Raw genomic sequence first — 11,907 nt, 5'->3', positions numbered from 1 at the left:
ATTTCCCAAAAAATGTCGTTTAGGGCCTCAAAACGGCTCCAGAAGTTTAGGACCCGAAAAACTGCTAAAAATGGGGTAAATTGTGCTATAATTAAGGAAACAGAAAAACTGAAAGAGATAGTTGTGGGGGTCCAAATGGGATAGGTGGGTGGCCACCAACATCCACCTGGATCATTCCTCCCCCCTTAGGAAGCAATGGTCCCCATTGCGTTGAGTTCCTCCCTGAGATGAGGAAGCTTCTGCTGAGCTGGGTCAATGGTGAGTTGTTCTGCAATCTCTGATGTGTCCAGAAATGGTGGGGAGCATGGTCGGCGATGGTCCACATTGAACACTCGGTGCAAGCGAAGGAATAGAGGAATGTTGTGCCTCAAAGCATTGTTTCCCGTAGCCTTGTTACTGGTGTAAGGACAATGTCGAAGTGGTCTGAGTTTCTGATGGGTTCTGGTAAGGCGCTCCCTCTGCAAATGTAACCAAACTTTGTCGCCCACCTGAAACTTGTGTGGTACCCCTCCGGGTAAGGAGAAGTTGTTCCTGTGTTTTGTCACGACTGTATCCCTCTGTTGCTGCTGCTGTGTGGAGGAACCCTTCGCGGGGGTCATGGATGTAGCAACGATATTCCCCTTACTTTGGGAGCGAACCAGACAGAAAATAAATTTCCTAGTCTGTGAGATGAGCTTGCTGCCTTTCTTAGCAGTGATCAAAGAGGTGGCAGTAGGTGAGGCTACCTCCGGTATCCTGTATAATGAATTATCCAAAGAAATGATGACAGCGCGAGGCCTTGACTCATACACAGCATGTCGCCTCCACAAGTATGGATGGCCTAATATTACATCACAAACATCCAGAGGTGTAACATCACACAATACCTCATCTGTGAAGGGCTTAATGTTGTAGGGAAGGCCGCACTGCTGGCGAACTTTGAGATCTCGTCCTTCGTGAAGCCAACCGATACTGTACAGCTGTGGGTGTGGTGTAGTTGGTAGGCCCAACCGCTTCACAACCTCTACTGAAATGAGGTTCTTTTGTCTGCCACTGTCGACAATGAATTGCATCAGCGAACCCTTCACCCACATCTGTGAGTGGAAAAGACGTTCCCCCTCCTTTAGATCTTCGGGCTCATTTTTCTGGATCTTGGCAGTAGCAACAGTGGCGCTGGGATCCGCATCAATGATCTGCTTCCCTTTGTCAGTCCCCTTGTCGGGTTCTGACTCAGAGTCGGAACATGCATCTGATTCGGAAGCCTTCAACTCAGCCACCAGCGACTGCTTGGTCCGACACTCACTTGTATTATGAGTGGGACTCTTATGGAACTCACACCACTTTCCTGTGTCCTTCTTCGACTTCGTGGTGTTGTTCTTTTCTTGCGGCTTCGACGGGTTGTCTTGGGTCACCCCGCCTTGGCTTTGTCCTTTGGGCTTTGGATTTGCAGATCCAAAGTCTCGCTTCTTCTGTTTGAACGTTTGCTTGATTTTGACTGCGTATCGGTATGCTGTGCCGAGTGAGGAGATGTTCAAGAACTCCATCTCTTCCTGGATGTATCTGTGTAGACAGCCGCGGTATTTGAGTACTAGATGTAGCTCCGAATCTTTGATACCCAATTATGTGCGAAGGGTATGAAAAATGTTTGTGAACTCCGGCACATCTTGGTCTCGTCCCTGCCGCAGTGTGGTCTATTTGATGTATTTGTCCTCATAGATTTTGACAGGGTAGTACTGCTCCTTGATGGCATCCCGGAAGTCATTCCAAGTGGGTGCGGCTGAAAACAGTGACCCTGTACTTTCATCCTTCTATTCACAGTAGGTTTCCCACCAGTCCTTGACGTGGGGGGCTGCTTTGAGAAGAGCGAAAACAATCTTTTCCCGACTTGAAAATTCATGAACAGAAAAATACCCATCGAGTAGATTTAACCATTTATCTACGGCATCTATGTCTATTTGACCCTCGAAGATGGGGATTTCAAAATTAACTTGTACCTTAAACGGTGTGGCATTTCCATAGTAGCTGTTGGAAGCCGATGCGTCGCCTCTAGGTAGCCGCTGAAGGATTTGGGCAAAGCTGTCCATCATCGCGTTCCTTTGTCGCTCGAGGGCTTCTTCGAGAAAGATTTTGATAGGATCTCCTGCCCCCTCGTTTTTCTTCTCATCCAGCCATGGCAGGTCGTCGAGATTTGCGAGGTTGGTCTTGCAAAGGTTCGACCAGTTCTAGACCTAACTCCTTATATCCCGACCTCGTTGGGGACATGCAAAGAAAAACAGAGAAAAAAAGCAGACCGCTCTGATACCACTGATTCCGATTTAAACAGGAACGCAATAAAATACAGAGATAACCATAAATACAAATATGCAGCGGAAATAATACTTCATTGCATTACTGTAAAATACTGAAATATGCTTACAAATAGAAATGGAAATAACCCATCTAGGGCGATGGTAGCTTATCTCTGAGAAGAGATGTGTCGGCTACATGCCTCTGAACTGTTCTCCCAAGAACTGTGTTACAATGAGGCTCGAGGGCCTATTTATTGTTGAGAAACAATGGAAAACCCTTCACATTCCAAAACCTAACCCTAGAAGATGAAACGCCAAATTGTGGGCCCCGTTTTTGGGTAAGTTGGTAGATCAACTTCCCGGGGTCACGAATTGGTCGTACTATCTCCGTTTGACGCGCATGATAGCTCGTTCGAAAGATCTCTCTGAGGACTACGACAGAAAAGATGATTTTTAGTCAGAAAAATTGTTGGCGGTGGATTTCCCAAAAAACATCGTTTAGGGCCTCAAAACGGCTCCGGAAGTTTAGGACCCGAAAAAACTGCTAAAAATAGTAAACTGTGCTATAATTAAGGAAACAGAAAAACTGAAAGAGACAGTTGTGGGGGTCCAAATGGGATAGGTGGGTGGCCACCAACATCCACCTGGATCATTCCTCCCCCCTTAGGAAGCAATGGTCCCCATTGCGTTGAGTTCCTCCCTGAGATGAGGAAGCTTTTGCTGAGCTGGGTCTCTAGTGAGCTGTTCTGCAATCTCTGATGTGTCCAGAAATGGTGGGGAGCATGGTCGGCAACGGTCCACATTGAACACTCGGTGCAAGCGAAGGAATGGAGGAATGTTGTGCTTCAAAGCATTGTTTCCCGTAGCCTTGTTACTGGTGTAAGGACCATGTCGAAGTGGTCTGAGTTTCTGATGGGTTCTGGTAAGGCGCTCCCTCTGCAAATGTAACCAAACTTTGTCGCCCACCTGAAACTTGTGTGGTACCCCTCCGGGTAAGGAGAAGTTGTTCCTATGTTCTGTCACGACTGTATCCCTCTGTTGCTGCTGCTGTGTGGAGGAACCCTTCGCGGGGGTCATGGATGTAGCAACAATCTTCCCCTTACTTTGGGAGCGAACCAGACAGAAAATAAATTTCCTAGTCTGTGAGATGAGCTTGCTGCCTTTCTTAGCAGTGATCAAAGAGGTGGTTGTAGGTGAGGCTACCTCCAGTATCCTGTATAATGAATTATCCAAAGAAATGATGACAGCGCGAGGCCTTGACTCATACACGGCATGTCGCCTCCACAATTATGGCTAGCCTAATAGTACATCACAAACATCGAGAGGTGTAACATCACACAATACCTCGTCTGTGAAGGGCTTAATGCTGTAGGGAAGGCGACACTGCTGGCGAACTTTGAGATCTCGTCCTTCGTGAAGCCAACCGATACTGTACAGCTGTGGGTGTGGTGTAGTTGGTAGGCCCAACCGCTTCACAACCTCTGCTGAAATGAGGTTCTTTTGGCTGCCACTGTTGACAATGAATTGCAGCGGCGAACCCTTCACCCACATCTGTGAGTGGAAAAGACGTTCCCCCTCCTCTAGATCTTCGGGCTCATTTTTCTGGATCTTGGCAGTAGCAACAGTGGCGTTGGGATCCGCATCAATGATCTGCTTCCCTTTGTCATTCCCCTTGTCGGGTTCTGATTCAGAGTCGGAACATGCATCTGATTTGTAAGCCTTCAACTCGGCCACCAGCGACTGCTTGGTCCGACACTCACTTGTATTATGAGTGGGACTCTTGTGGAACTCACACCACTTTCCTGTGTCCTTCTTCGGCTTCGTGGTGTTGTTCTTTTCTTGCGGCTTCGACGGGTTGTCTTGGGTCACCCCGCCTTGGCTTTGTCCTTTGGGCTTTCGATTTGCAGATCCAAAGTCTCGCTTCTTCTGTTTGAACTTTTGCTCGATTTTGACCACATATCGGTATGCTGTGCCGAGTGAGGAGATGTTCAAGAACTCCATCTCTTCCTGGATGTATCTGTGTATACAGCCGCGGTATTTGAGTACTAGATGTAGCTCTGAATCTTTGATACCCAATTGTGTGCGAAGGGTATGAAAAATGTTTGTGAACTCCGGCACATCTTGGTCTCGTCCCTACCGCAGTGTGGTCCATTTGATGTATTTGTCCTCATAGCTTTTGACAGGGTAGTACTGCTCCTTGATGGCATCCCGGAAGTCATTCCAAGTGGGTGCAGCTGAAAACAGTGAGCCTGTACTTTCATCCTTCTCTTCGCAGTAAGTTTCCCACCAGTCCTTGACGTGGGGGGCTGCTTTGAGAAGAGCGAAAACAATCTTTTCCCGACTTGAAAATTCATGAACAGAAAAATACCCATTGAGTATATTTAACCATTTATCTACGACATCTGCGTCTATTTGACCCTTGAAGATGGGGATTTCAAAATTAACTTGTACCTTAAACAATGTGGCATTTCCAGAGTAGCTGTTGGAAGCCAATGCGTCGCCTCTAGGTAGCCGCTGAAGGATTTGGGCAAAGTTGTCCATCATCGCGTTCCTTTGTCGCTCAAGGGCTTCTTCGAGCAAGATTTTGATAGGATCTCCTGCCCCCTCATTTTTCTTCTCATCCGCCATGGGAGGTCGTCGAGATTTGCGAGGTTGGTCTTGCAAAGGTTCGACCAGTTCTAGACCTAACTCCTTATATCCCGACCTCGTTGGGGACATGCAAAGAAAAACAGAGAAAAAAAGCAGACGACTCTGATACCACTGATCCCGATTTAAATAGGAACACAATAAAATACAGAGATAACCATAAAGACAAATATGCAGCGTAAATAATACTTCATTTCATTACTGTAAAATACTGAAATATGCTTACAATTAGAAATGGAAATAACCCAGCTAGGGTGATGGTAGCTTTTCTCTTAGAAGAGATGTGTCGGCTACATGCCTCTGAACTGTTCTCCCAAAAACTGTGTTACAATGAGGCTCAAGGGCCTATTTATTGTTGAGAAACAATGAAAAACCCTTCACATTCCAAAACCTAACCCTAGAAGATGAAATGCCAAATTGTGGGCCCCGTTTTTGGGTATGTTGGTACATCAACTTCCCGGGGTCGCGAATTGGTCGTATTATCTCCGTTTGATGCGCATGATAGCTTGTTGGAAAGATCTCTACGAGGACTACGACAAAAAAGACTAATTTTAGTCAGAAAAATCGTTGGCGGTGGATTTCCCAAAAAACGTCATTTAGGGCCTCAAAACGGCTCCAGAAGTTTAGGACCCGAAAAACTGCTAAAAATAGTAAACTGTGCTATAATTAAGGAAACAAAAAAACTGAAAGAGACAGTTGTGGGGGTCCAAATGGGATAGGTGGGTGGCCACCAACATCCACCTGGATCATCTTGGGGGATGACAAGAAGGCTAGAATCATTGGTCGCAAAAAATTAAAGTTAAAGTTGCAAGGTGGAAGGGTTAGAAGACTTCCGGGTGTTCTACATATTCCTGCATTAGCCAGAAATTTTATTTTTGTAAGCAAGTTGGATGATGTAGGTGTAAAGACAATGTTTGAGAACAATACCTACAAGATGGTTCGGGGAGCACTGGTATTGATGCGGGGAGTTCGAGTTGGAACTCTGTACAAGCTGCAAGGTAGCACTGTTGTTGATGGGTGCAACAGTTCTATGGTTCCTGTAAGTGGAGTAGAAAATCTAGTGGTCTCTAGAGAGAAGACCATGTTGTGGCATCAAAGGATTGGACATATTGGAGAGAAGGGCCTTCGAATACTTCATGGTAAAGGTATGGTAGAAGGTATGAGTAATAGCTCTCTGGATTTTGATTTTTGTGAAAATTGTGTATATGGGAAGCAGAATCGGGTGAGTTTCCCCTCTGGTGGTAAGAGGGCGAAACATATATTAGAACTTGTGCACAGTGATGTGTTTGGACCTGTGAAGGTTCCATCACTGGGTAAGTCTGTGTACTATGTATCATTTATATATGACTTCTCAAGGAATACATGGATATATTTCCTTAAGAAGAAATTTGAAATCTTTGACAAGTTTAAAGAATTTAAGGCTCTGATGGAAAACCAGATAGAGGAGAAGATAAAGGTGTTGAGGACAGATAATGGTGGAGAGTTTTGCAGTAAGGAATTTGAAGAATTTTATAAGAAGTGTGGTATGGCACAACAGAAGACTACTCCATACACACTTGAGCAAAACAGAGTTGCAGAAAGAATGAACAAGATGTTGATGGAAAGGGCAAGAAGCATGCTCAGTGGTGCCAGGTTAGGAAAAGAATTCTGGGTAGAGGTGGTGGAGACAACATGTTACCTGGTCAATAGATCACCTTCATCAGCGTTGGAGGATAAGACTCCACAAGAGGTATGGATTGGTAAGAAACCCTCTCTTTCACATCTGAGGGTATTTGGATGTGATGCATATGTACATGTTCCAAAGGAGAAAAGAACCAAGTTGGATAGTAAATCTGAAAAGTGCATCTTTATTGGGTATAAGGATGGTTTAAAGGGTTATAAGCTTTGGAACCCTGTAACAAGGAAGGTTGTGTACAATCAAGATGTGGTGTTCAGAGAGGTGAAATATGTTATTAGACATGAAGTCAAACCAAAGGAACCTAAGAAGATAGAGTTTGAGCTTAAGGAGGAAGAATCAGACTCTACAACAGAAGAGAAATCAGAAGATGAAGAGCCACAAACTCCGGGTGTGAGAAGATCAGTTCGAGAAAGAAGGCAGCCAAAAAGGTATAGTCCATTTGGTTTCTGTTCAAAATTTTGCTTTATCTATTACTGATGATGATCCCAGAACTGTGAAGGAAGCAGTAGATTCAGAGGATGGCAAACTTTGGAAAGAGGCCATGGTTGATGAAATGGCATCTTTGCACAAAAATGAGGCTTGGGATCTGGTGGAGTTGCCGGCTGGAAGAAAACCCATTGGCAACAAATGGGTGTTCAAGAAGAAGACAAATGCAGAAGGAAAGGTGGAGAAATACAAAGTTCAGTTGGTAGCAAAAGGTTATTCCTAGATGTCGGGAATTGATTTTGGTGATATTTTTTCTCCTGTTGCCAAGGTAGCTTCTATTATATTACTTTTATCTGTTGCTGCTGCTTTTGATTTTGAGGTAGAATAGATGGATCTGAAGACATCATTTATTCACGGGGATTTGGAAGAGGAGATATACATGAAGAAACCTGAAGGCATTGCGGTGAAGGGTAAGAAAGAATTAGTATGCAAGTTAAAGAAGTCTCTGTATGGGTTAAAACAATCACCAAGGATGTGGTATCAGAAATTTGATACATTTATATGGGAACTTGGCTTCACTAGAAGCAAATCAGATCACTTTGTGTATTTTAAATTAATTGGTGACCGTGTTATTTATCTGGTCTTGTATGTGGATGATATGTTGTTGGTTGGAAATGACAAAGAAATTATCCAAGATTTGAAGACCCAATTGACCTCCAAATTCGACATGAAAGATCTTGGTGCTGCAAACTATATTTTGGGCATGGAAATTAAAAGAGATCGGGCAAAGAGGAAGCTCTGGTTAAACCAGAGGAAGTATGTCAAGACAATACTGCAGAGGTTTAATATGCAGGATAGTAAACCGGTGAAGGTTCCTATTCCTGTAGGTGTGAAGTTATCTGCTGAATAGTGTCCCAAGACACAAGAAGAGGAAGAGGATATGTCCTATGCTCCATATGCAAGTGCAGTCCGTAGCCTAATGTATGCAATGGTCTGTACGAGAGCAGACATTGCACATGCAATGGCAGTACTGAGTAGGTTTATGTCAAACCAGGGAAGGAGCACTGGATAAAAATGAAGCGGGTTTTCAGGTATTTGTGTGGCACTAGTTATTATGGTTTGTGCTACCATGGAAGACCAAGATTGGACAGAGTTTTGGATATCCGTGGCTTTGTTGATGCAGACGGGGTAGGAGATCTGGATCAGAGAAGATCTACAAGTGGGTATGTGTTTAACCTATTTGGAGGTGCAGTCAGTTGGATGAGTAAGAAACAATCTATAATGGCATTATCAACCACAGAGGCAAAATACATGGCAGCCACTCATGCAAGCAAGGAAGCAGTTTGGTTGCAGAGATTGTGTTCAAGTATGGGGTTAGTACATGGAGCTATAAGGATAGACTGTGATAGCCAAAGTGCAATTTTCTTCGCAAAGAACCTTGCTTACCATTCAAAGACAAAGCACATTGATGTTCAGTATCACTTTGTGAGGGATATGATAGAAGACAAAAGGGTGATGCTAGTAAAGGTGGACACTTTGAAGAATACTGTAGATGCATTGACAAAATCTATGAGCTCTAAGAATTTCTCTTGGTGTAGAGAAACAATGGGTGTTGCAGGGCTGGATAAATGACTAAGGTCTTATGTGGAAAGAAAACAACAAGTGGGAGAATGTTGGGTTGTGTTATATTCTTTCCATGACTAGCCAACGTAGTTAACTAAGGGGTTAGAGGGGGGGCGGAGCCCCCCTTCGTTGTGCTGATTGCGCAGTGGGGGGGTTTGAGGGGGGCGGGTAGCCCCCCTCTACGAGGACTGATGCAGCGCCTCGGAATTTTTTTTTGGACCCTATATTAGGTTGGACGCACATACCTATGGTTTTGTGCGCGGTTTTTGCACATGGTTTTGGATGCGATGGTTTTCGGTCCATGGTTTTGGACGCAATGGTTTTCAGTCCATGGTATTGGATGCTTCAACATGTATAAATATGTATTGTAACATTGAAAGGAACATAATGAAAAATCAAGCTTGTAGTCCTAGTTTTGGGATCCAAGGGAAAATCTCTATGTATATGTGTTTTATGTGTTATGCTCTCACATTGTTTATTTTTTGTTGTTAGAATTTGTATGTAGGTAATTTCTTATGGGGTTAAAACCTACAATTTCAACACTCCCTCTTAGCAAGAATAGGGTTTTGCACAATCCTAATCCCACTCATGTAGGAATGTACTGTAACACAACTCCCTCTCATTGTTGTTATTACTACTGCAACAACTGCAACTGAGAAGCATCCAAAATACTAAATCAACAGTGTCTCTGAGTTGCAACTGTCTCTTGAGCATGTGACTACTACTAATCTCTACACTTTCTACTGGGAAAAACTGTACTATTTTTGATTATGCACTGTGCCTCCTACACTGTTATCAATACTGGTCTATGCTCCTCAACATATGATTACAACTAGTCTGCAACTGTCGCTCAAGATCTGATTGCCTCAACTAGCACTGATCCTTCTGCTACTAAATATTTTGGGCCCCTGTAGCAAGGGTAATGATCCATGCGAAGAGTATACTGCAACTGCTACTCCTATCCTATGGACCCTGCCCAAATCTTTGCAACCCTAGGACTAAGGCTCCACACCGCCCCACCTCACTCGTGGAGGTATAACTACATGCATGGAGAAATCTACTTCTAGCTTGTAGATATTTTCACACTAACACCAATTTGTTTTACTTTCCCAGTAGCTACATGTCTCAGAAAGGCTTTCCCCTTACTAAAAACAACATCATAGCCTCTATCCTCCAATACAACTACAAAGATCAAATTCTTCTTCAGCCCTAGTACATATATAACATATTTTATATGAAGATGGAGCCTAACTCCCTCTTAAATGTTACAGTTCCAATTCCTTTGGTAATGTACCTCCCATCATCCCCAAGTACTATGTGCATATGGAGATCCTTCTCCTTTAGGCTACTGAAGAATTATTTGCATCATGCCATATGGAACGAGGCACTTGAATTTGGATACCACACACTCTCCATTACAGTGCTTGCCATGCATGCAATCACGATGAAGTCTAATTCAAATTGTGAGGCAAGTGCTTCACCTCCTACTCCACCTGAAGGTTTCTTGTTAGACTTCTTGTGCAGACACTTTGTTGCATAGTGCCTATATTCATGCCAGTAATTTTTTTGTTTTTTTTTTTTTTGTTTTTTGTTTTTGTTTTTTTGTTTTGTTTTGTTTTGTTTTTTTTTTTTCCAGGTCCTTCTTCTTGCCATTGTTCTAGCTAGACTCTGGCTTGCTTTGGGCCTTCTTGCCCTTCCCAACCAAGGCAAAATTCTCTTCCTCCTCGACTTTAGATGTTACTCCATCTCTAGGGTTCCTTCAAATTTCTTCCTGCACCAAATCAGGCCAAAGTCTCTCTCAATTTGGCCATTTGTCCCTTCCACTTAGAGAGTCTTGGTAACTTTGACAAGATTTAGGAAGGCCTAGGAGAGCTAGTCTCACTAGCTCAGATGATGGCACATTTTCTCCTACTCCTCCAAGTTCATCTCGAACTTGAGTGAATCTGGAGATGCATTGTGGAATGGTTTTGTTTTTCTGCATTCAGATGTTTCTGAGCTTGTCCTCAAATGCAAATTTCCTCACATCGTTGTTGCTTTGGAATATATCTGTGAGAGTTTTCCACATTGCAAAAGGAGTCTCCTTCCCATGCAAGTTTGAAACCACATGATCTTTAACACCCTCCAAAATAATTGTCCTGGCTCTTGCTGTGTCTTTCTTCCACTGAGCAAGTGCTTGTGCATCTGATGTTGCTGGTTTTGGAATATCAGTTTGTGTCTATTCCTAAACTCCATTATCAGCCAGGACAACTTCCATCCTGTCTTTCCAAACACACAAAATAGAGGTGCTCTCCAATGCATACTCCAACCTCAATTTATTGAAAGACATTTTTCCTGCACTGAAGAGAATCTACACCAAAAACTCTACAAATCGAAATTTCTCTGAGAGAAGATCTGGAACAAGGTTTCTATGTAGTCTTCCGATGCTCTGATACCATGTAGAAATGGCAAGAAATTTGCTATTGCTAATGAAATCGAACTAAAATCAAGAGACAAAAATTTCTTCTACTATTCTACGGAAAGGAAAATACATGATAGAAACACATGCAATGACATGCAACCATCAAAACACAAGGAACACAATGATTTTACAGGGGAACCCAATTGGGAAAAACCCCTCCGCTGCTTTTCATTAATTTATATGAGAAAGAGAATTAATTACAATGTCTTGCTTCAACTTTGAAGCACACCCTGCACTGTAAAACTATTCTCTTGCTTCCTAAACTACTCTAGTAAACACTTAATCAAATCGGGCCACAACCAACCTCCTATTTCCTTGCATAATCCTAGAGGAATTAAGAACCTAAATAATAGGGAAATTCCCTATTTCCTTGCACAAATCCAAGGGGAATTGATCACTTGCTCAGTGCAAAAGCACTGTACACTCAACAATATACAATTATAAATACAAATGTGCCTTTTCCATCCACTCAACTAGGTCGAATTCCATTCATGATTGGGTCTATTTTTAGCTAATTGACTAGTTAACTAAGAGTTGAGTGAGTTAATCAACAATCATAACTACTCAATTGACCTTCAACTGACTCAACTAATGACTAGAGCTTAGTTAACTGAGTTCAACTAACAATAACTCAACTAGATTGCTAGATCTTAGCAATCAATTCATGCACAACTCTACTTCTAGCCTACAAACTCGATTTTACTGACTTAACTAGTAGACAAGGCCATGCCACTCTAGCTAATTGCAATCTAGGTCATCCTAATGATGTGGAAAATCAAACTTTCTACATTTGACTAAGGCACTAGTCA

This window comes from Pinus tabuliformis, chromosome 1_1 (assembly GCF_031772625.1).
Source record: "Pinus tabuliformis cultivar Carrire ecotype Pingquan chromosome 1_1, CPIR1, whole genome shotgun sequence".
Classification (NCBI taxonomy): domain Eukaryota; kingdom Viridiplantae; phylum Streptophyta; class Pinopsida; order Pinales; family Pinaceae; genus Pinus; species Pinus tabuliformis.
The sequence above is the reverse complement of the archived record's forward strand: the minus strand, read 5'-3'. Positions refer to the sequence as shown.